Consider the following 20,420-nt stretch of genomic DNA (forward strand, 5'->3'; position numbering starts at 1 on the left):
CAATATGTTCAGGATTGACGTCTGCTTCTTTTCCCAGAAAACTATTTTCATCAAAAACAACATTTCTGGAAATTATAATCTTCTTATTGGTAGGATCATAACATCTGTAACCCTTGTGTTCATCTGCATAACCTACAAATTGGCATATAGAGGCTTTGTCCTGAAATTTAGTCCTCATGGATTTGTCAATATGTACATAACATGTGCATCCAAAAACTCGTAACTCATTATAATCGGGATGTGCACCAAAGATAACATAATAGGGAGATTGATTTTCAAGAATAGGCATAGGAAGACGGTTTATCACATAAGTGGCAGTGTTAAAAGCTTCAGTCCAAAGTGCAATGGGTAAATTACTCTCATGCATCATACTCATTGCACTTTCCACAATATGTCTGTGTTTACGTTCAACAATTCCATTTTGTTGTGGAGTGTACGGGCAAGAAACTCTACGATGCATCCCATTATCTTAGAGAAAATCTAAAAATTCTTTGGAGGAATACTCACCACCTCCATCACATTGGAGAATTTGGATATTTTGAGAGAATTGATTTTTAACATAGGCATGAAAATGACGGAAAATGAAAAAAAATGATGTTTCATAAAGAATATCCAGGTAAAACGAGAGAAACTGTCAATAAAAGATACATAATATTTACTTCCAGAAGAGGAGGGATTAGGGGCTGGGCCCCAAACATCTGAACATATTATCTCAAAAGGCATGGAAGCTCTTTTATTTATTTGATGAAAAGGGAGTACATGACTTTTGCAGACTTGACAACTGGGACATATTTTATCTTTCAATGAGGGTGAAACAGACTCTGAAAGAAAACCATTGGACACTAACTTTTCAATAAAGACTTGACTACAATGACCAAGACGAGAATGCCAGAGATCTGACTTATTACATTTGGATGTACTTAGGACGCTTTTAGAGATGAGATCAGACTTGGGCTTCAGGACACTGGAGGCTGGATCTTCATTAAAGACATACATGTCTCCATGTCGCTCTCCTTTAGCGAACCTCTCCTTCGTTTGAAGATCCTTGACAAAGACAGAAGTAGGACTAAATTCCACAGAAGAATTGGTAGAATCAACAAGTTTAGAAACAGATACAATATTTTTCTTTATGTTCGGTGCATGAACAACATCAGATAAAGGGATAGATGACTCAGACAATGGAATGAGGACATTGCCTATGTTTGAAATAGGATGGTGAGTCCCATCTCCAGTTACAATATTAGATTTACCAAAATAGGGAGTCAAAGTAGAGAACTTACCTGCATTGCCAGTAACATGGGTTGCTGCTCCAGAGTCAACATACCATATTCCATCATCATTCTGCTTCAGATTCAAGTTAGTCATAGCAGATAGTAGAAGATCCTTAGCATCATCACTGACCCGAAATGTACCTGCAGTTCCTGATATACCAACATTTCTATTGTTTTGCATTCTATTCTGATTTTGTGGGTTGAACCAGCAGTTGGCCTTGATATGACCTCGTTTGTTACACTGATAGCATGTGAGAACATTCTTTGAAAAACTAACATTGGAAGTTGGTGTAGGTAGTAACCCGCTTCCACCCTGGATTGGATTTCCCTTGCCTCTGCCACGTCCTCCTCGTGTACGATCAGCTATCACCCCTGTGGCAAGGACCTCATGCGTAGATGATTGTCCTGTTGAAGCTTCAGACATGTTTTTCAGTGTCATCTCATACTGAAAAAGTTTGGCACGCAATTCCTCAAAAGAAAGCAACGTAGGCAAGCATAATAAGGATGTAACAAGAACATGATATTCTGATCCCAGGGCATTCAATGTTTGTTGCACCTTTTCTTTATCTGAGACTGGACATCCAACCATGGCTAATTGATCTGTGATGCTTTTGACTTGATTTAAGAATTCAACAATGCTCATTCCACCCTTTCTTAACATCTGAAATTCACGTTCAAGAAACAACACTTTAGCCTCTGATATTTGAGAATAGGTTTGAGCTAAAGCACCCCACAAAACTTTAGATGTGCAATCATCAGGAATGGAAATCAAGACTTCTTGTGACAACGTGGAAGTAATGTATACGACGAATGCCTGATCACGCTTCATCTAGGTAACAAATGCAGGGTTGCGAATAGTATTCAGCAATCCTCCATCCTCTTTGGCTTCGGTGGTGATAAATTCTGGAGGCATTGGAGTTGACCCATCTAAGTGGCCTGAAAGATCTTGACTCCGAATAAAAGGGGCAATTTGCCTTTTCCAAGTCAAGTAGTTGTTGGTAGTTAACTTTTCTGAAACTAACTGCCTCAGGAAACTGGAAGAGAGACCTGAATTACCCGAATAATCCATTGATAGACTGTTTGACAACGGAAAGAAACTGGTGGCTGGGACAGAAAATAAAGGACTGACAAAGAATTAAAACAAAGACAAAATAAGTAGGTGTGTCAGACAGATTTGAGGGCTGAAAAGAACTAATAGTAGATCTGAAAATATTTTCAGATCTGCGACAGACAGATTTGAGGGCTGAAAAGAATTGATAGTAGATCTGAAAATAAGTAGGTAGACAAATTGATTACTAAAGGTTGTGACAAAAAACAGAATAACAGATCTGAAGGGATTTCAGATCTGCGAGGAATAGAAGAAAGACAGAATAATAAATCTGAAGTTATTTCAGATTTATTTCAGCAGAAACACGATAATAATTTCAGCTCTGTCGCAACTTTCAGATTTGCGACAGAGAGAGAAAGACACGATAACAAATTTGTAGCTATTTTAGCAGGAAAATAGGGCACCTTTTACAGCATAAAAGGAGATTTGTTGTTCACGCAGATCAGGCACGTGACGCAGAGGAGGTGGGGCAGCTTCAGCTATTTCAGCAGGAAAATGGGGCACCTTTTACAGCAGAAAAAGAGCTCTACTGTACCTTTTTGCAGATGGGGCACCTTTTACCAGGGGCAGCTTTTTCAGCAGGAAACTGCAGCAGGAAAATGGGGCACCTTTTACAGCAGAAAAAGAGCTCTGTTGTACCTTTTTGCAGATGGGGCACCTTTTACCAGGGGCAGCTTTTTCAGCAGGAAACTAGTACCTTTTTGCAGTAGGACCAGATGAAGTGCTTTTGTAGTTCACGTAACCTGGGACCTGTTGCTCATGATACCATGAAAGAACTCCTAAAGAATCAAGGAATCGGTGTGAGAGAGAGAGAGAGGGGAGAGAGAGAGAAGAGAGAACTCGATATTTGGGAACCGGCCGCCACTTTTTTCTTAGCAGCAGCAGTGATGCTACATTACTCTTAATAGGGTTACAATAACCTTACAAGGACAAAAATGCCCCTCATTAGTAACACATGTTACATTAGAATACAAAAGAAACAAAACACGTGATTGGATATGGATCATTTATCGGATCCATATCCAATCCATACTCCATATTCTAATAAGAAGAAGAGGAGAGAAAGGGAGGCCACATGGCCTCAAAAGGTGTGCCAAAAAGGGGGCTCCCATGGAGTCGTTGAGAGCCCCCAACGGTCACAATTGTGGGGCCCCTTATGTGGCATAAAAGAAAGAATGAAAAAAGGAAAAAAATAAAATAAATACAAAAAAGCTAAAAATAAAAAAGAGGAAAAAAAACAAGTACCCCTATCGGGTACTTTATGAAAAGACCATAATACCCCTATCGGGTATTATGGTGTTCTAGGATATATATATATATATATATATATATATATATATATATATATATATATATATATTTTAACAGAAGGGACGTCCGACCTTATTAAAATAGAAAGGCTTCTATTTTCTTATGGAAATAGAAGTCTTTCTAATTCAAAACTCATATATATATATATCACTTTCTAATAATCTTATTACTTTTTAAATTTTAAAAATAAAGATTAATTTAACTTAACCTAAATGGGTTATGGATCTTGGCAATGGGTCCAAGATCCATATCATAACTGGATCATGAATCTTGGCATCGGGTCCAAGATCCATATTATAATTTGATCATGGATCTTGGCAATGGGTCCAAAATCCATTTAACGTCAGCCACTATTTATTATTATATATATTGTTTTAATTTTAGACATCAAAATATTATTATTTAAATAAGAATTATATTTATTTAAATTTAAAAATAAATGCAAAAATTATGAGATATTACATCTCTATCCCCTTAAAAGAATTTCGTCCACGAAATTATAACGTATTGAATAAGTGTGGGTAATGTTCGCCCATATCGGTCTCAGGCTTGCAGGTGCACTTGTCCAGTTCGTGATGTTGCCAGCGCACTTTCACGAACGAAATCGTCTTACTCCGAAGTACTCGCTCCTGGCAATCTACAATCTCCACTAGTCTCTCTTCCGTCATCAAGTCCTGTTGTACATTGACTGCCTCGTACTGGATAACATATGAGGGGTTTGGTACATACTTCCTCAACATCAAAACGTGGAAAACGTTGTAGATATGAAAAAACTGAGGCGGAAGTGCCACTCGATACATTGACTCACGTATCCATTCAAGGATCTCAAAAGGTTCTACGTACAATGGACTAAGCTTCCCCTTTTTTCCTAACCTGAAAACGCTTTTTATCGGCGATATCTGAACAAACACGAGCTCACCTACTACAAAACTAAGTTCCTTGCATCGTTGATCGGCGTAGCTCTTCTGTCGGCTCTGTGCAACAATCAACCGCTAACGAATCAATCGTACCTTATCTGAATAGTGTTGGATCACCTCTGGAGACTCAATGCTTTAACGCCAACCTCACCCCAACACACATGGGATCTGTAAGGTCTACTATACGGAGCCATACCAATACTAGCGTGATAGCTATTGTTGTATAAAAACTCTCCAAGCTTCACATGCTTGTCTCAGTCTCCTACCTAATCTAGCGCGCATGCTCTCAGTATGTCCTCAAGAGTCTGGATCATACGATATCGGTCTGCGGATGAAAATTTGTGTTGAACTTCAATTTGGTACCCATAGCTTTCTGCAACTGGCATAAAAAAGGTGACGTAAAGTGAGGATCTCGATCCGACACGATTGAAAGTGGTATCTCGTGTAGTCTGATGATCTCATCAATGTACAAGTCTGCCAAGCTCTCCAAGGTCTGACTCACCTTGATCGGTGGAAAGTACGCGCTCTTCGTCGGCCAGTCCACTATCGCCCAGATAACATTATGATGATGACAGGTTGTCGGTAATCCCACTATGAAGTCCATTGATATATCGTTTCACTTCCATTCAGAGATGTCCAATGGTTGTAACAGTCCACCAGGCCTCTGGTGTTCGATCTTAACTTGTTGACAAGACATCGAGACACAAACTCTACAATGTCTTGGTTCATCTCATTCCACCAATAACTAAGTTTTTGAACATCTTGGTAGCGGTGCTATCAGGATTAACGAAATACTTCGACCTGTGGGCCTCACTCATCATAATGGGCCTCACTCACCAATAAGTCCATTATAGTTTTTTAACTCCTCTCGAAGTGCCTTCGGAACCCACCAACTATCACTAAACATAATGGTTCTATCTTCCTCACGATGAAACTGCATGTTAGGCTTCTGAGCACTCGCATAACTTCTTGAAGTTTGGATCAGCTGTCTGTAATGCCTCAATACGATCTATGATCTCGGGTCACACTCTCATCCCTGCACAATTGGTGCGTCCGACTTCATCAGCAAAGGGCTGCTACTTAACAAATTCCTCGAGCAAGTCCCAACTTCGCCTAATCAAGCTGGCGGCCGAAACCTAAGTCTTCATATTCAGTGTATCAGTCACTACATTCGCTTTACCCGGATGGTAAGCGATGGTAAACTCATAATCCTTGAGGAACTCTAGGCACCTGTATTGTCTCAAGTTCATATCCTTGTACGAGAAAATATACTTGATAGTGGCACCAAATCTTCAATGCAAAGACAACGGCTACTAACTCCAAGTCGTGTGTCGGGTAATTCTCGTGCACCTTCAGTTGCTGAGAAGCATAAGCGATAACCTTTCTGTGATGCATCAAGATACAACCCAGTCTGGTTCCTGTGGCATCGTTGTACACTACAAAGCCTCCTGATCCTGATAGTAGCGTCAGGACTGGAGCTGAGGTCAACCTCTTGGAAACTCTCCTGACAACGAGGCGTTCAAACAAACTTCACCCCTTTCTGCAACAACTTCGTCATCAGGGCAGCTATACGAGAGAAGTCCTGGATAAATCTACAATCCAGCCAACCCCAAGAAACTTCTAATCTTTGTGACCGTCTTCGGCTGCTCCCAAGATAATACTGCTTCCATCTTTGCCAGATCTACCTCAACACCATTCTCTGATATGACATGATCGAGGAACATGACCTTGTCGAGCCAGAACTCACACTTAGAGAACTTAGCGTAGAATTTATGTTCCCTCAGTGTTTGCAATACGGTCCTCAAATGCTCTCTATTTCCTCACTTTCTGAATAAATCAAGATGTCATCAATGAACACCATAATAAATTGGTCCATCCTTAACCGAAAGACTCTATTCATTAAGTCCATAAACGCTATTGAGGCATTCGTGAGTCCAAAAGACATAAAAAAAAACTCGTAATGCCCGTATTTGGGCTGAAAAACCGTCTTCGGGATATCCTTTGCCTTGATCCGTAACTGGTGATATCTCGAACGAAGGTCAATCTTTGAGAACACTTTTCGTTGAGCACAATTGATCAAACATGTCATCTATCTTGCGCAAAGGATACTTATTCTTCACCGTCACCTGGTTCAACATGCGATAGTCAATGCAAAGCCTCATAGAACCGTCCTTATTGACAAATAAGACTGGTACACCCTAAGGTGACACACTCGGTCTGATAAACACCTTGTCAAGAAGCTCCTGCAATTGCTTCTTCAGCTCAACGAGCTCAATAGGTGTCATACGATACGACGCTCGTGACACCGGTGTCATTCCAGGCATTAACTTGATCGAAAAACCGATCTCACGGTGAGGAGGTAAACCTGGTAAGTCCTCTAGAAAGACGTCGGGAAACTCGCAGACTATGTCTAACTACTCCAATAATACCTCCTGGCTATCTGTAGCGAACACACTCGCCAAAAACATATCTCACTCCTGCTTGCAATACTTCAAGATCTTCAACGCTGATATGATCTTCACCTCGTCAACTGACCTCGTTGCCTGAAAAACCAACGCTGATAGATCGGGTCTCTCTAAAGAGACCTTCTTGCCTCGACAATAAAGAGTCGCGTTATGACGTGACAACCAATCCATGCCTAAGATAACATCATAGAATGTCATCTCGAGTACGATCAAATCAGCAGACAACTTGTGTCCCTCAATAACTACTCGAACTGCATGAAGATAATTAGGCCACCGAGTAGACACACTCATCGGAGACAACCTCTAATATAATCTCTAAGCTAGATGGTGCAATGGCAAGCAATCCAACAAAATAAGAAGATATAAAGGAATGGGTTGCCCCAGAATCAAACATAACACGAGCAAGGTCATCGACAACTGCGATAATACCTTCGATCAGATCGCTTTGATCATTCTGCTCTGCGGCTGAAGCGGCGTACACTCGCCCATTGGTCTTCCTCTGTGTCTGCTGCTGCAGAGGTCTCTGTTGCTGCTGACTGCCTTTGACTCTTGACTTATTTGGGCAGTATTGTGCAATGTGTTCTGGTTGCATACACTAATAGCAGAACCCCGTGAAGAGAGGACATGAACCAAAGGGATGGCTCTTGTTGCACCTCCGACATGTTTATTGTGCCTTTTCCTGCTGCAACTACTTTTGCTGAGGATGGTTCTAGTGGTTTCCCTGCTGAGTCTTCTGCTTCTTACGTTGTACACCTTGTGCTTAGGTGGATGCTTACGAGCTCCACCATTACCGCTACCACCCGCTTTCTTGGATGACCTCCCTTAAATCGCTCCCACTCCTCATTCAGGATGGAAGTCGATTTAATCACATCATAGAACGCCGTAGGACGGCTAGTCATCACCCAAACCCATAGCCCGTCCTTGAGTCCTTTCACATACTTTGCTGCCCTTGCCTTGTTGTCAGCAAATAGGTTGGAGCAGTATCGCTAAAGGCTCTGGAATTTGGTGCTATAGTCGATCAAACTCATGTTCCCTTAAGTCAACTCGAGGAACTCTTGCTGCATCCTTTCCCTGGCGAACGAGGGAAAGTAGGCCTCCAAGAACTCATCTCGGAAGGTCTTACAGGACTCCATTGCGGCGAACGTATCCCACTACTTGGCATTACCCTTCAGACGGTAGGTGCCAAAGTCAGTTTGTCTGTCCTCTGGTATGGGCAGGATACGGAAAGCGCGCTCTATGTCCTCGACCCCACTGTCGACAACTTCAGGGTCAGCCTTCCAAAGAAAAAGTTGGCAGATCTAACTTCAAAAACTTCTCATATGTCACCACAGTCAGTTTGTCTGTCCTCTGCTACCCTTCAGACGGTAGGTGCCAAAGTTTGTTTGCCTGTCTTCTAGTACGAGCAGGACACGAAAAGCACGCTCTATGTCCTCGACCCAGCTATCGACGGCTTCAGGGTCCGCCTTCCCAGAAAAAGTTAGCGGATCCAACTTCAAAAACTTCTCATACGTCACCACACCAGTGTTAGGGGTTATGACTGATGCGGGGTTCACGCATGGTGCAGGTTGAGTAGTTTGTGCCTTGATGTAAGTAGTGACTGTCTCGACTAGACTGTTGAGGGCATTCGTCAGGAAGTCCTTCTGTTCTTGCCAGTTCTCAGGAGCATATACATCTAGAAATTAATTAAAATAAGAAATTATCATTAAACTATACCCATAGATCAAACCTACCCCCTTAGGATTGATCTCAACAATAACAACAACAACTGCGCCTTTATCCCAAAACAATTGGGGTCGGCGATATGAACCAAAAAAGAAAAACATTCTGGGTCTTCCACATGAATCGTTCTCCTTCAATCATTTATATCCAATGCCATGCCTTCGGTGAAGTTCAAAGCATTCATATCCTTTCCTATCATCTCCATCCAAGTCTTCTTAGGCCTACCCCGACCTCTTAGTAACTAATATATTTTTCCATTTCTCCATCCTTCTAACTAGAGCATCATTAGGCCTTCGCCGAATATGTCCAAACCACCGTAAACGATTCTCTCTCATCTTATTTTCAATGGATGCAATGTCTATCTTCTTACGTATCTCCTCGTTTTGAATCTTATCTTTTATTGTATTTCCACACATCCATCTAAGCATACGCATCTCAGTTACACTCATTTTTTTAATATGATGTCTCTTGGCAGCCCAACATTCCGTACTATATAGTAAAGCGGGTCTAATTGTCGTCCTATAAAACTTTCCCTTCAACCGCAATGGCATTCTACGATCGCACAACACTTCAGTTGCACTTTTCCATTTCATCCACCCAACCTTTATCCTATGATTTACATCTCCATCAATTTCTCCATACTTTTGAATGATAGATCCCAAATATTTGAAACAGTCATCCACCGGTATTTCTTGCTCACCAAGCTTCACTACACTCCCATCACTATTTTCTTACTTACTAAATCGACATTCCATATATTCTGTCTTACTCTTACTCAACTTAAAACCTCTTGCTTCTAATGTCTGTCTCCATAATTCTAACTTAACATTAACCCCAACTCTAGGCTCATCAATCAAAACAATATCATCAGCAAACAACATACACCACGACACATTTTCTTGAATTGATCTCGTAAGCTCATCCATCACTATAGCAAATAGGAAAGGGCTTAATACAAATCCTTGATGTAACCCAACCGTTATAGGAAAATTGGTTGTCACCCTTCCACAAGTACGGACATTGGTTACTACTCCTTCGTACATATCTTTAATTATACTAATGTACTTGAGAGAAACACCTTTCTTCATCATTGTCCACCAAAGAACATCCCTAGGTTCTCTATCATATGCCTTCTCCAAATCAATAAAAACCATATGCAAATCTTTGTTCCTCTCTCTATATCTCTCAATAAGTTGTGTAAGAAGATGTATAGCTTTCATAGTTGATCTTCCAGGCATAAAACCAAATTGATTCTCCGATATCATGACAACCTTCCTCAACCTATACTCAATCACCCTTTCCCAAAGTTTCATAGTATGACTCGTGAGTTTTATACCACGATAGTTTGTGCAATCTTGTATATCACCCTTATTCTTATATAGAGGCATCAAAGTACTCTTCCTCCACTCATTAGGCATCTTATTTGTCCGCCAAATCTTGTTAAAAAGATTTGTCAACCATTCTAAACCTTTCTCACCCAAGCATTTTCAAGCCTCGATAGGTATACCATTTGGGCCAAGTGCCCTTCTCGATTTCATTTTCTTCAAAGCCTCTACAATTTCTTTCTTTTGAATCTTACACATGAAGTCACGATTCATCTCATGAAAAGGAATGGAGAAGTCTCCAAGATCCTGAGCATGACTTCCATTAACAAGATTGATCTCGCTAATGAAATATAATCACATCAAGCATGCAAATTAAATCATCATACATTGATTTAATTATAATTTTTCATATTGTCAAAATAATAATTTTCATAATTACAGGACAATAAGAAAAAAATTCACAAGATACCGCTTACCAGTGATGCAGAGACTGCTTTTGGAGTGCGAGTTTATGATTTTGTGGTGGTAATTCTGGAGACTGCTATGATACCAACTTTGTAACAATCTGTGATTCTTTCCCGGCCAGCTGAAATCGAAAACCCCATTGAGGTGGGTTTGGTTTTCAGCATTAGCCTCCTTAAACTCATGTGATTCGACCCATGCTAGCATCCTATCTTGTAGAAAAAGAGAACCTGTATCTTTGTTGTTTAGAACAATGAAGAAAGTGGAGGAAGATGAAGGAGACGTTGATGGAACTGCAGTTGCCCCTCCCCACATCGATCTCTCTCTCTCCATTTTTTTGTGTTTAAACCTCTCCCTCTCTCTCAAAATCGGTATTGAGAGAGAGGGCTTATACAATTTTTATAGAGCTTAAGGGACTCCCTAGTAGGGACGTCTCACCTTATTGAAATAGAAAGGAAGTCTTTCTAATTCAAAACTCTTATATATATATATATATATATCACTTTCTAATAATCTTATTACTAATAAGATTTTAAATTTTAAAAATAAAGGTTAATTTAACTTAACCTAAATGGGTTATGGATCTTGGCAATGGGTCCAAGTGTTAAATTATGTAATCAAATCATGTAATGTTATATATATATATATATATATATTTTATATATATAAGGTAATACATATACATATATTAATATATATGTATATGTATCTACTTATTATATATATAAAATATATATTTCTATTATTTAGCTATAGGGGTAGTTTAGTCTTTTTCATTTTTGCGCATATTCATTTCTTGAATATGTATTGTATTTTTTCTTTTTTCTCCTTTTCTCTTTTTTCTTTTTTATAATGAATGTACTTTGTACCTTGGGGGGGGGGGGGCACCACTAGTCATTGGGCCCCTCCAACGGTCACATTTGTGACTGTTGGAGGGGCTCCAACGACTATGTGGGAGCTCCTCCAAGGTTCTCTCCAAGCCTTATATAAAGGGTTCTCCTCCATTGTATTTCCTAAGGCTTTGAGATTTTAGCCCAAGCTTGTGTTAGTGGAACTTATGACTTTTGGGCTCGTATTTGTGCATTTGTGAGTTTGTGTTGTGCATTGTGTGCACAAGTGTTTCAAGTGTTCTTGTTGGGCGTTTGTATACGCATTTATTTTCAAGAATATTGTAATATTGTTCGTAGTATCTTGTTGGAGATACTTTCACATGGTATCAAAGCCTCGTTTGAAGAAGGAGGATCGTGTGTTTCTTCTCTTTTAAAGTGTCTCAAAAAACGTGCCTTCAAGCTATTGGAGTTTGGAGTGGATCATCTCCTTCGGGCAATATTTTAGAAGCCTCTTTTGTCAAGAAAGAGTTGAAAAGCCTTTGAGGTACGTATTGTTTTTCATAATCTCTCCTCTCTAATGGGTGAAAAAGACTCTCATTTCTCTCTTGGGTTCAAACTCAATGGGTCCAACTATCATGTTTGGGCCGGTAACATGGAAGCTCACATCAAAGGAAATGGGCTTTGGGGCTTTGTCCAAGGCTTGATTCCTGAACCGGAACCCAAGATAACTTCCATAGAAGGAGGAGAGATTTGTATTACCTAGACTCATTGGATTTGAGTTCTCAAAAGAAGTTGAAAGTGGTTTAGGAGCAGCGGTTTCAGATGAGTATGTTATAGCATCAACAACTTGGTCATATTTCTAGTTCCAAACTGCAGCATCTTGTGTCTTCGAATAAGATTGGGTGGATTTGACTGCATATGAAAGATCTAGTCCGAGGATGGTCAAATAGTTGAGCTTACCTACATGTCTCTGATAGTGACCCGGGCTCCGGATCAACGCATGATCGACAAAAAAAACTGAAAATGGAAAAATATATTGATGCTCTTACTTACGACTGGATTGACAACAAGCATAGCTGTTGCTGCTGCATCAAGGTCTAAGATGGCTTGGCTTTCGAGGACGAGAAGCTTGAACAACTCGGCTTATCATAGCGTTATGTTCGGCTCATGCTGGCAAAGCCAGCTATGGTAGTGCCTTCGAGAAGGCGTTTTGGACCTGGTCCTTCCTCTCTAGTCTTTCTTACTTAGGTGCTGCTCTTCGCCTTTCTTCCATAGATGGATCATGTACTACTACAAGGGTGAATATAGATGTCGCTAGTGGTGTCGTCGGATTGTGGCTCCCACCTGAGCGAGATAGAGATGTCTCGGGCAACCAACCGGATCTAAGCCAACTATCAAAGGGTCTAAAATCAATGATTTTGAAGTTGGTAAAGATATGTCAGATCATGTAAATGAATGTGAGAGTTGCATGCTAGCAAAGAGCCATGCCTTACCATTTGGATCAAGGGAGATTGAGTTAGATAAAGCTTTTGATCTTGTTCATTCAGATGTTTGAGGACTTTCTCCAACCAATTTTGTCTAAGGGTGGTTCTAGCTATTTTGTCACATTTATTAATGATTATACAAGATTTACTTGCATCTACTTTATGAAGAATAAAAATGAGTTGTTTGAAATCTTTAAGAAGTTTTGTGCTATGATTGAGACTCATTTTTTTGCTAAGATTAGAATCCTTCACTCAAATACAGGGGAAGAATATATTAGTTGTGTTTCAAAATTTCCTGCAAGAGAAGGGGATTGTTCATAAAAAACCATGTTCATATACACCAAAGTAGAATGAAGTTGCAGAAAGGAAAAATAGACATATTTTGAAAACCACCAAGGCGCTCTTATTTTTTAGTTGTGTGCCTAAGATCTACTAGGCTGATGTTGTGTATGACAATTTATTGAATTAATCATATGCCATCTGGAGTTCTTAAAGATATCTCTCCTCATCAAAAGTTATATGGCATTGCACCCAATTATAATTTGTTGAAAATATTTAGTTGTACTTGTTTTGTTTTATTACCTGAGCATTGTAGAGATAATTTTTCCTGTAAGTTGTAAAATGTTGTTTTTTGGGTTTCTCTAGTGGATACAAGGTTATAAATGTTATGATCCGGTTGGAAAGAAGATTTGGATCTCTAGACATGTAGTCTTTCATGAGCATACACCATATTTTTCTCAGCTTAAGGATGAGGAGAGTGAGGTTGATTTTTCATTTTTTGTGTCATTTCTAATAGATGAAAATACTAATGGAAATACTAATGTTCGGCTTGAGTCTCAAATCCCAGATAATAGGTTTGGCCAAACCTATGATAGGAGATATGAGGGTATCCCTAGTATACCATTTATAGATCAAATTGAGCAGAAAGAGACAAGGATTTTAGAGACAAATTCTTATTCCCTTTTGGCTGATTCTGAGCACGTAGTTCAAGATCTTTCACCTTCTTCTCCTCTCCAGGTATGCCATAGTTATCAATTTTTTGTTCCTTGCTTTGTATCTTGTTGAAGTCGGCAGAGAAGGAATCGTAAATTCTCATTAAGTCTAATCTCTCTTAAATAGAGATTAGACAAGAATAGATTATTTACAATAATACCCTTTGCTACAATAAAATAAACAAGAGAGACCCAGCCTATTAAATAGTTACCAAACTACCCTTAATGCATATGTATATATACGGTGACGGCTTCTGAACACTCGCCCTCAAGTTGGGGCATAGATATCAATAATGCTCAGCTTGTCACAACATCTTGAAAAATTAGAACTAGCTAAGGGCTTGGTGAAGACATCAACAATTTGATTTTTTGAGGATATGTGCTTGGTACAAATGTACCCAGTCTGTACCAGGTCACGTGCGTAGTGACAATCCACCTCGATATGCTTTGTCCTTTCATGAAACACTGGGTTATTAGCAATATAAGTAGCATCTCTATTATCACATATCATCACCATAGGTAATGAAACTTTCACTTGGAGATCAGTCAACACAGATTTAATCCACATCATCTCTGCAACAGTTTGAGTCATAGCCCGATACTCTGACTCAGTGCTCGACCTGGCAACAACAGTTTGTTTCTTACTTCTCCAAGTAACCAGGTTCCCTCCAACAAACACACAGAATCCAGTTGTTGACTTTCTATCATCAACCGACCCTACATAATCTGCATCTGAATAGGCAGTAATATCTAAAGAAGGGTTTTGTTTAAACCATAGTCCTTTACCAGGGGAGAACTTCAGATATTTGAGAATCATCATTGCGACCTCCCAGTGAGCCTTTGTAGGCTTGTCCATAAACTGACTTACCTTGCTCACGCCTAAAGATATGTCAGGTCTGGTCACAGTCACATATAATAGCTTACCAACCAAGGAGCGATAACTGCTATTGTCCACATATTCTGATTTTTCATCAAATAGGAATCCTTGCAGGTTTGGCCCCTAACATCCCTGTCTCCTTCAGTAGATCCAAGACATATTGCCGTTGTGACAAAGCCAATCCTTCTCTACTCCTTGCAACCTCTATGCCTATGAAATACCTGAGTGGTCCCAGATCCTTAGTCACAAAGTGTTTCTGAAGATGGGACTTTGTCTTAGAGATGTCTTTTTCACTGCTTCCTGTGACTATAATGTCATCAACATATACTTTCATAACCACAATCCCTGCACGAGTCTTTTTAATAAAAAAAGAGTGATCAAGGGCTGACCAGGCAAACCCAAAGGCTAACATTACCTCAGCTAGCTTGGAGAACCACGTACGGGGACTCTATTTAAGATTATAGATTGCATTGTTCTACTTGCATACCTTCTGACACTCCTTGTAACGCCCCAAATTTCAAACTTGCGAACCCCTTTCAGAAAAACAGGCAAGAGACTAGAAATATCTCTTTCCTTCAGAGTTTGTTTATGAAATCAGCGGAAGATTTTTCTTTGATAAATCATAAGGCAAGCTGACAACTTTGGGCACGTTAGCTAAAAGAACCAAAACTCACAAGATTCGGATATCCTAAGGGAAATCCGATACAAACCCAAGCGTCCAGGACGCGAGCTAAGAGCAGGAACAAGAAGTCTTGAAGCCATCTTGCAATCGCGCCATCGCCCGTAGTGTACCTAAAAATCACCTGTACCCATAGAATGGGTTAGTTTCACGAAAAACTAGTAGGTGCACAAGAGAGACTACAAGGAACTGAATTAAGTACATTTAATTCAGTAGGCTACGCAGTTTAAAGCAGATATGCAGTTAAACAGGTAAGCAATGCAAGCAGGTAAATAGTGCAAGCGCGTAAGCAGTGCAAATGCGTAAGCAGTTTAAAGCAAGTAAGCAATGCAACTGACAAACGCAGCATACGATCCATTTGATCGTAAGTTGTGAACTACTACGCAACAAGCTTGTCTTCGTTCCTAGAACGAGGTCTCTGCATCTAATCACCATCAGGACATCGTTTGTCACTCACTACTTCTAACCAACGCTTTGTCCTGAACGACCTTAATCTATCCTCATCTCTCAAAGTCTTACGCGGCTAACCGTCACCGGTTATGACGCACTAAGGCGTCGTACTTTCTCAGAGAAGCTCACCCTTCCGTAGAAGGTCCAAAACATGATCACTAACTCAAATCACTAACGATCTGATTCTCACATCTGAGTCATGCACGTAATCATGCTAAAACAGAAAGCCGAAACTATGAATTCATAGTTGGCTATCACAAACAATCTCAGAAGATAGTCACAGCTCACCATAACTTTTTATGGTAAGCGAAAACACAAGATCCACGTCGGATCGTTCGGTCCGAGAGATATACGATCGGACAAGGAATTACCGCCCTAGAGGGTATACCTGATCTTGGACCCTACACTTCCTCACAGGAGTTCACCGTCTTTGCAGCTACCCGTTCATGGACAGTGTACATTCTCACAGAGATCTCCCACTCTAGCAGGGTCACCCGATCTGGGAAATGTATAACCTCACAGCGAAACCTTTGGGAAACCGATCCCCAACATATGCCATATCCAATGAAAATCATTGCGATACACGCATCAACACAAAAGACCGCTCTTGGGGTCGATAGCTACTAATACAAACAACAAGATCAACGTCGGATCACCTGGTCTGGGAAATGTATAACCTCACAAGGAATTCCGCCCTAGATGGTATACCTGATCTTGGACCATACACTTCCTCACAGGAGTTCACCGTCCTTGCGGCTACCCGTTCGTGGACAGTGTACATCCTCACAGAGAATCTACCACTCTAGTCGGGTACCTGGTCTTGATCATACACGCCCTCGCAGATAATCCTTTGGAGATCAGGTGCTCGTCAGACACCCTACTCGGTGATACACGCATCTATACAATCGACTGCTCCGAACAGTTGACTGCTCTCGAGGTCAGTAGCCACAATATGGGCACAAACATGTATATCAGCAATATGCATTGTATCACTCCGCGCAGAAGCATATAATCCTACGCATCGTATGATTGCCACGAGGCATATTGCAATCCTCAAATAGGCCCTCAAAGCATGTGTAAACGACACATGAGAACGCGCAGATATGGCAATTCAGTTGATTCTATGGGCGAAGGGTAACTAACTCTACCCGTCAGCCAAACAAAACAACTGAATAAGACAAGCACTCATAACAATGCTCGTAAAACATGTAATTACCATAAAATGGCTCAGTCCATGAACAAGTAATTAAATTAATCGTAAGGCATAAACCATTACATCACAAGCCATTCATAAGCAATCATACGGCAACAATTATATCACAATATGTAAGCAGCTTATAAGACAAGCGGCCACATCAATCCTAGTTGACACCAGTTCGTAGATTACGAGCTGTATGCAATTACATCAATCATAAGAGATGCAAACCAACAAGTGTTACGCTACAATAAGCACCAAACAGTTCAACCAAGGGATAAAGCAAGTCACATGCTAATATGTAGCAACTGGTATAATGCTATTATTATAAGCATTTAACTAGCATGAGAAACTCCTTATTACTCTGCAAAGAACTGCGTAAGCAGTTTAACCAACTAGAGTAACGCCTTGACAGGCGTGCACAGTTCAACGAGTAGCATACTGAACTATCGAGCAAGCAAGCGAATTAGTAGTGCAAGCGAAGCAGTAGTGCAAGTGAATCAGTAGTGCAAGCGAATCAGTAGTGCAAGCGAATCCGTAGTGCAAGTGAATCTCACGACCCATGACCAGTGTGAACAGACCTTATGTTTTGATAATTACTGGCCTGCGGGTACGCGCAGGCAAAACATAGAAACAACTGAGACTAGTTCGGGCGTCTGTTATTCTATGTATTTTTGATAACCCGAATAGCTAGTTGAGTCCGCTCCAAAGGGGACGGCATTAGCTGAGAGAGGATTCCCCAGAGGCTGAAAAGCAGTGCCACGGATGCATCCAACTTCTGCAAAAGTGTTGAGCTAACTTGTGTAGCCCCTATCCCCTAACTCCAATGACTGGGGAGGCCGGATCTTTGCCCGTGGGGTGGTTGTTAACAACCTGTCCATTGGAGTTTTTGTACCGATCTGTCCTCTCCCTTGACAGACAACCATAAGCGAACGGGTGCGTTAGGGGTTGCTTAACTAACGACCCATTCTATGCCGTGGTCTTTAAACCACTCGAGTATCTTGCCTGTGAAGGCGAATGTGAGGCTATTTATGTGATTACAGCATTGTGCATTTAGCACTATCCGAGGTCGCACGACCGTCTCATCCGATCATCGCAGTACTAGACGTGTTGTGCACGACTACAAGTACTGTAGGATGAAGGGGGTATAGCTCCTCAATAGAAGCCTCAACAGGAGTGTTTCACAAAGATGTAAAGTTTATCAACTTTACTCTATCTTTTGAAACAACAGTACCTTGTGCCAACATGATGCATGTGATTATCTCGAATCACATCCGCTATCGGGGTATCTATATGTCTCGCATGACTCGATACCAGCCTCGATAGACGGGATACGGGTCTCTCAACAGAACACCCGGTAAGAAGTTTGCTTGAACCTCCAATTCGGGATCACCCGAGATATGCCAAAAAGGCGAGCAGAACCAGCCAGTCACATCCTTCCAAATGCTTCGATTTGGAGCAGTCTTTGATGCTTTTGCGCAGCTCCCTGAAATCTCAAGTCGACTCTGCAGGACTGCACACACGAAAAGCCAGGATCCTTGTGAAGTATCCCTCTCCTTAAACGGAGGTGTATCGCCAGCTCCCAACTGAACTCTTGTCGCAAGAGTGAGTGATAGATGTCTCTTGCATCCACGATGATGCCTTTAAGGCATACGCAAAGAGCAAGAACCTGCACGTCATCTGCAAAAGCAAGGCAATACCAACACATATGCAAAAGCAAGAGCCTAGGCGCAACGGCAAAGTAAAGGCGGTAAGCAGAAGTGCAACGCAAACCCTCGCACAACGCGCGACGGCAAGTAAAAACTGTAAGCAGGAGTGCAACACAGAACCTTTACACGATGCGCAACAGCAAAGTAAAGGAACTGTAAACAGGAGTGCAACACAAAACCTGTGCCCGATGCGCAACGGCAAAGTAAAGGACAAGGATCGCGAAACCGCGTCCTTGAGTTAAATGCGTACTCATATAAATATATATGATATATATATGCATATATATTTATTTAATTGTCCTTTTTAGTTAATTGAACTCAATTCAATTGTCCAAGTCTTTTGTGCAATCTTCCCCTACCTTAAGAGTTACAAGCTTGTTGTCGTTCACGGATGTACGCGATTGGCGGCTTGGGTCGCGGAGCGCGAGCAGGATCCGTCGTACGAGCTGCAAAAGTAACGATTTTAGCAAGCTAATACCAAAATAGAAAGTCAGGGGCACTATCGTCGTCCTGACGTACAGGAAAGCAAAGGCAGGGGCGTCGTGCACATGCGCTCCTGCTATAAGCGCAAGAAGCAGGGGCAGGGCCACGAGCCCCTGCTGACATGCTGTCAGCAAACAACGGGGAGGCAGGGGGGTTGCTCCCCTGCCCTCCGAAAGCAAGGGTAGGCAGGGTTGCGCCCCTGCCTTACGAAGGCAACGAGGGAGGTCGAAGCATCGCCTTGCTTGCTAGAAGAGCAAAGAGACAGGGGGTCAAGCCCCCCACCCGTTAGCACAAAGGAGGAGGCTTTGCCCCTGCCTGTCGAATACACAAAGAGGCAGGGGCTTGGCCCCTGCCGGTCGAACACACAAACAAGCAGGGGGCAAAGCCCCTGCCTGACGCCCGAGAAGAGGGAGCAGGGAGGAGCTCGGCCCCCTCCCTTGCCGTAACAAGTAGCAGGGAGGGGGCTCAGCCCCTCCCCTGCCTAATAGGGAGCAGGGAGGGGAGCTCAGCCCCTCCCCTGCTGAACAAAAGAACAGAGAGGAGGGGGGGCGAGCCCCTCCTCTGTCGTAACAAAAGGCAAGGAAGAGGGCTCGGCCCCTCCCCTGCCTTGACAGAGGGCACAGAGAGGAGGGGGCGAGCCCCTCCTCTGCCGTAACAAAAGGCAAGGAGGAGGGCTCGGCCCCTCCCCTGCCTTGACAGAGGGCACAGAGAGGAGAGGGGCGAGCCCCTCCTCTGTCGTGACAAGATGCAGGGAGGAGGGGCTCGGCCCCTCCCCTGCCGTGATAGAGGGAGCAGAGAGGAGGGGGCCGAACCCCTCCTCTGTTGTAACAAGAGGCAGGGAGGAGTGTCGTGCCCCTCCCCTGCTAAAAAGGGGGCACAGGGAGGGGATTTGACCCCTCTCGTGGCCACAGAGAGAGGTGAGGGAGAGAGAGACGAGAGAGGTAGAGAGGAGAGAGAGAGTGGCGAACAAAAGAGGGGGAGGTGCGTACCTGGTGGTCGGCGGCGGCGGCAGCGGCGGCGGAGGGGGGTCGCAAGTGGCGGCAGCAGACGAGCGAGGGAGAGTCAGGAGGCGGTGAGGGAGAGAGACAGCGAGAGAGGAAGAAGGGGGGCGGGGGTTATCTTTGAAACCCCTGCCTCCCTGTG

The 20,420-nt window shown here is 42.2% G+C and overlaps 1 protein-coding gene across 4 annotated transcripts in view; it reads left to right on the top strand.

Annotated features, from left to right (window-relative positions):
- Nucleotides 1–20,420, top strand: part of LOC149815447 (piezo-type mechanosensitive ion channel component) — a 195,499-nt gene that overhangs the window by 166,796 nt on the left and 8,283 nt on the right. The window lies entirely within an intron of this gene.

This window comes from Nuphar pumila, chromosome 15, assembly GCF_984573655.1.
Source record: "Nuphar pumila chromosome 15, dmNupPumi1.hap1.1, whole genome shotgun sequence".
NCBI classification, from domain to species: domain Eukaryota; kingdom Viridiplantae; phylum Streptophyta; class Magnoliopsida; order Nymphaeales; family Nymphaeaceae; genus Nuphar; species Nuphar pumila.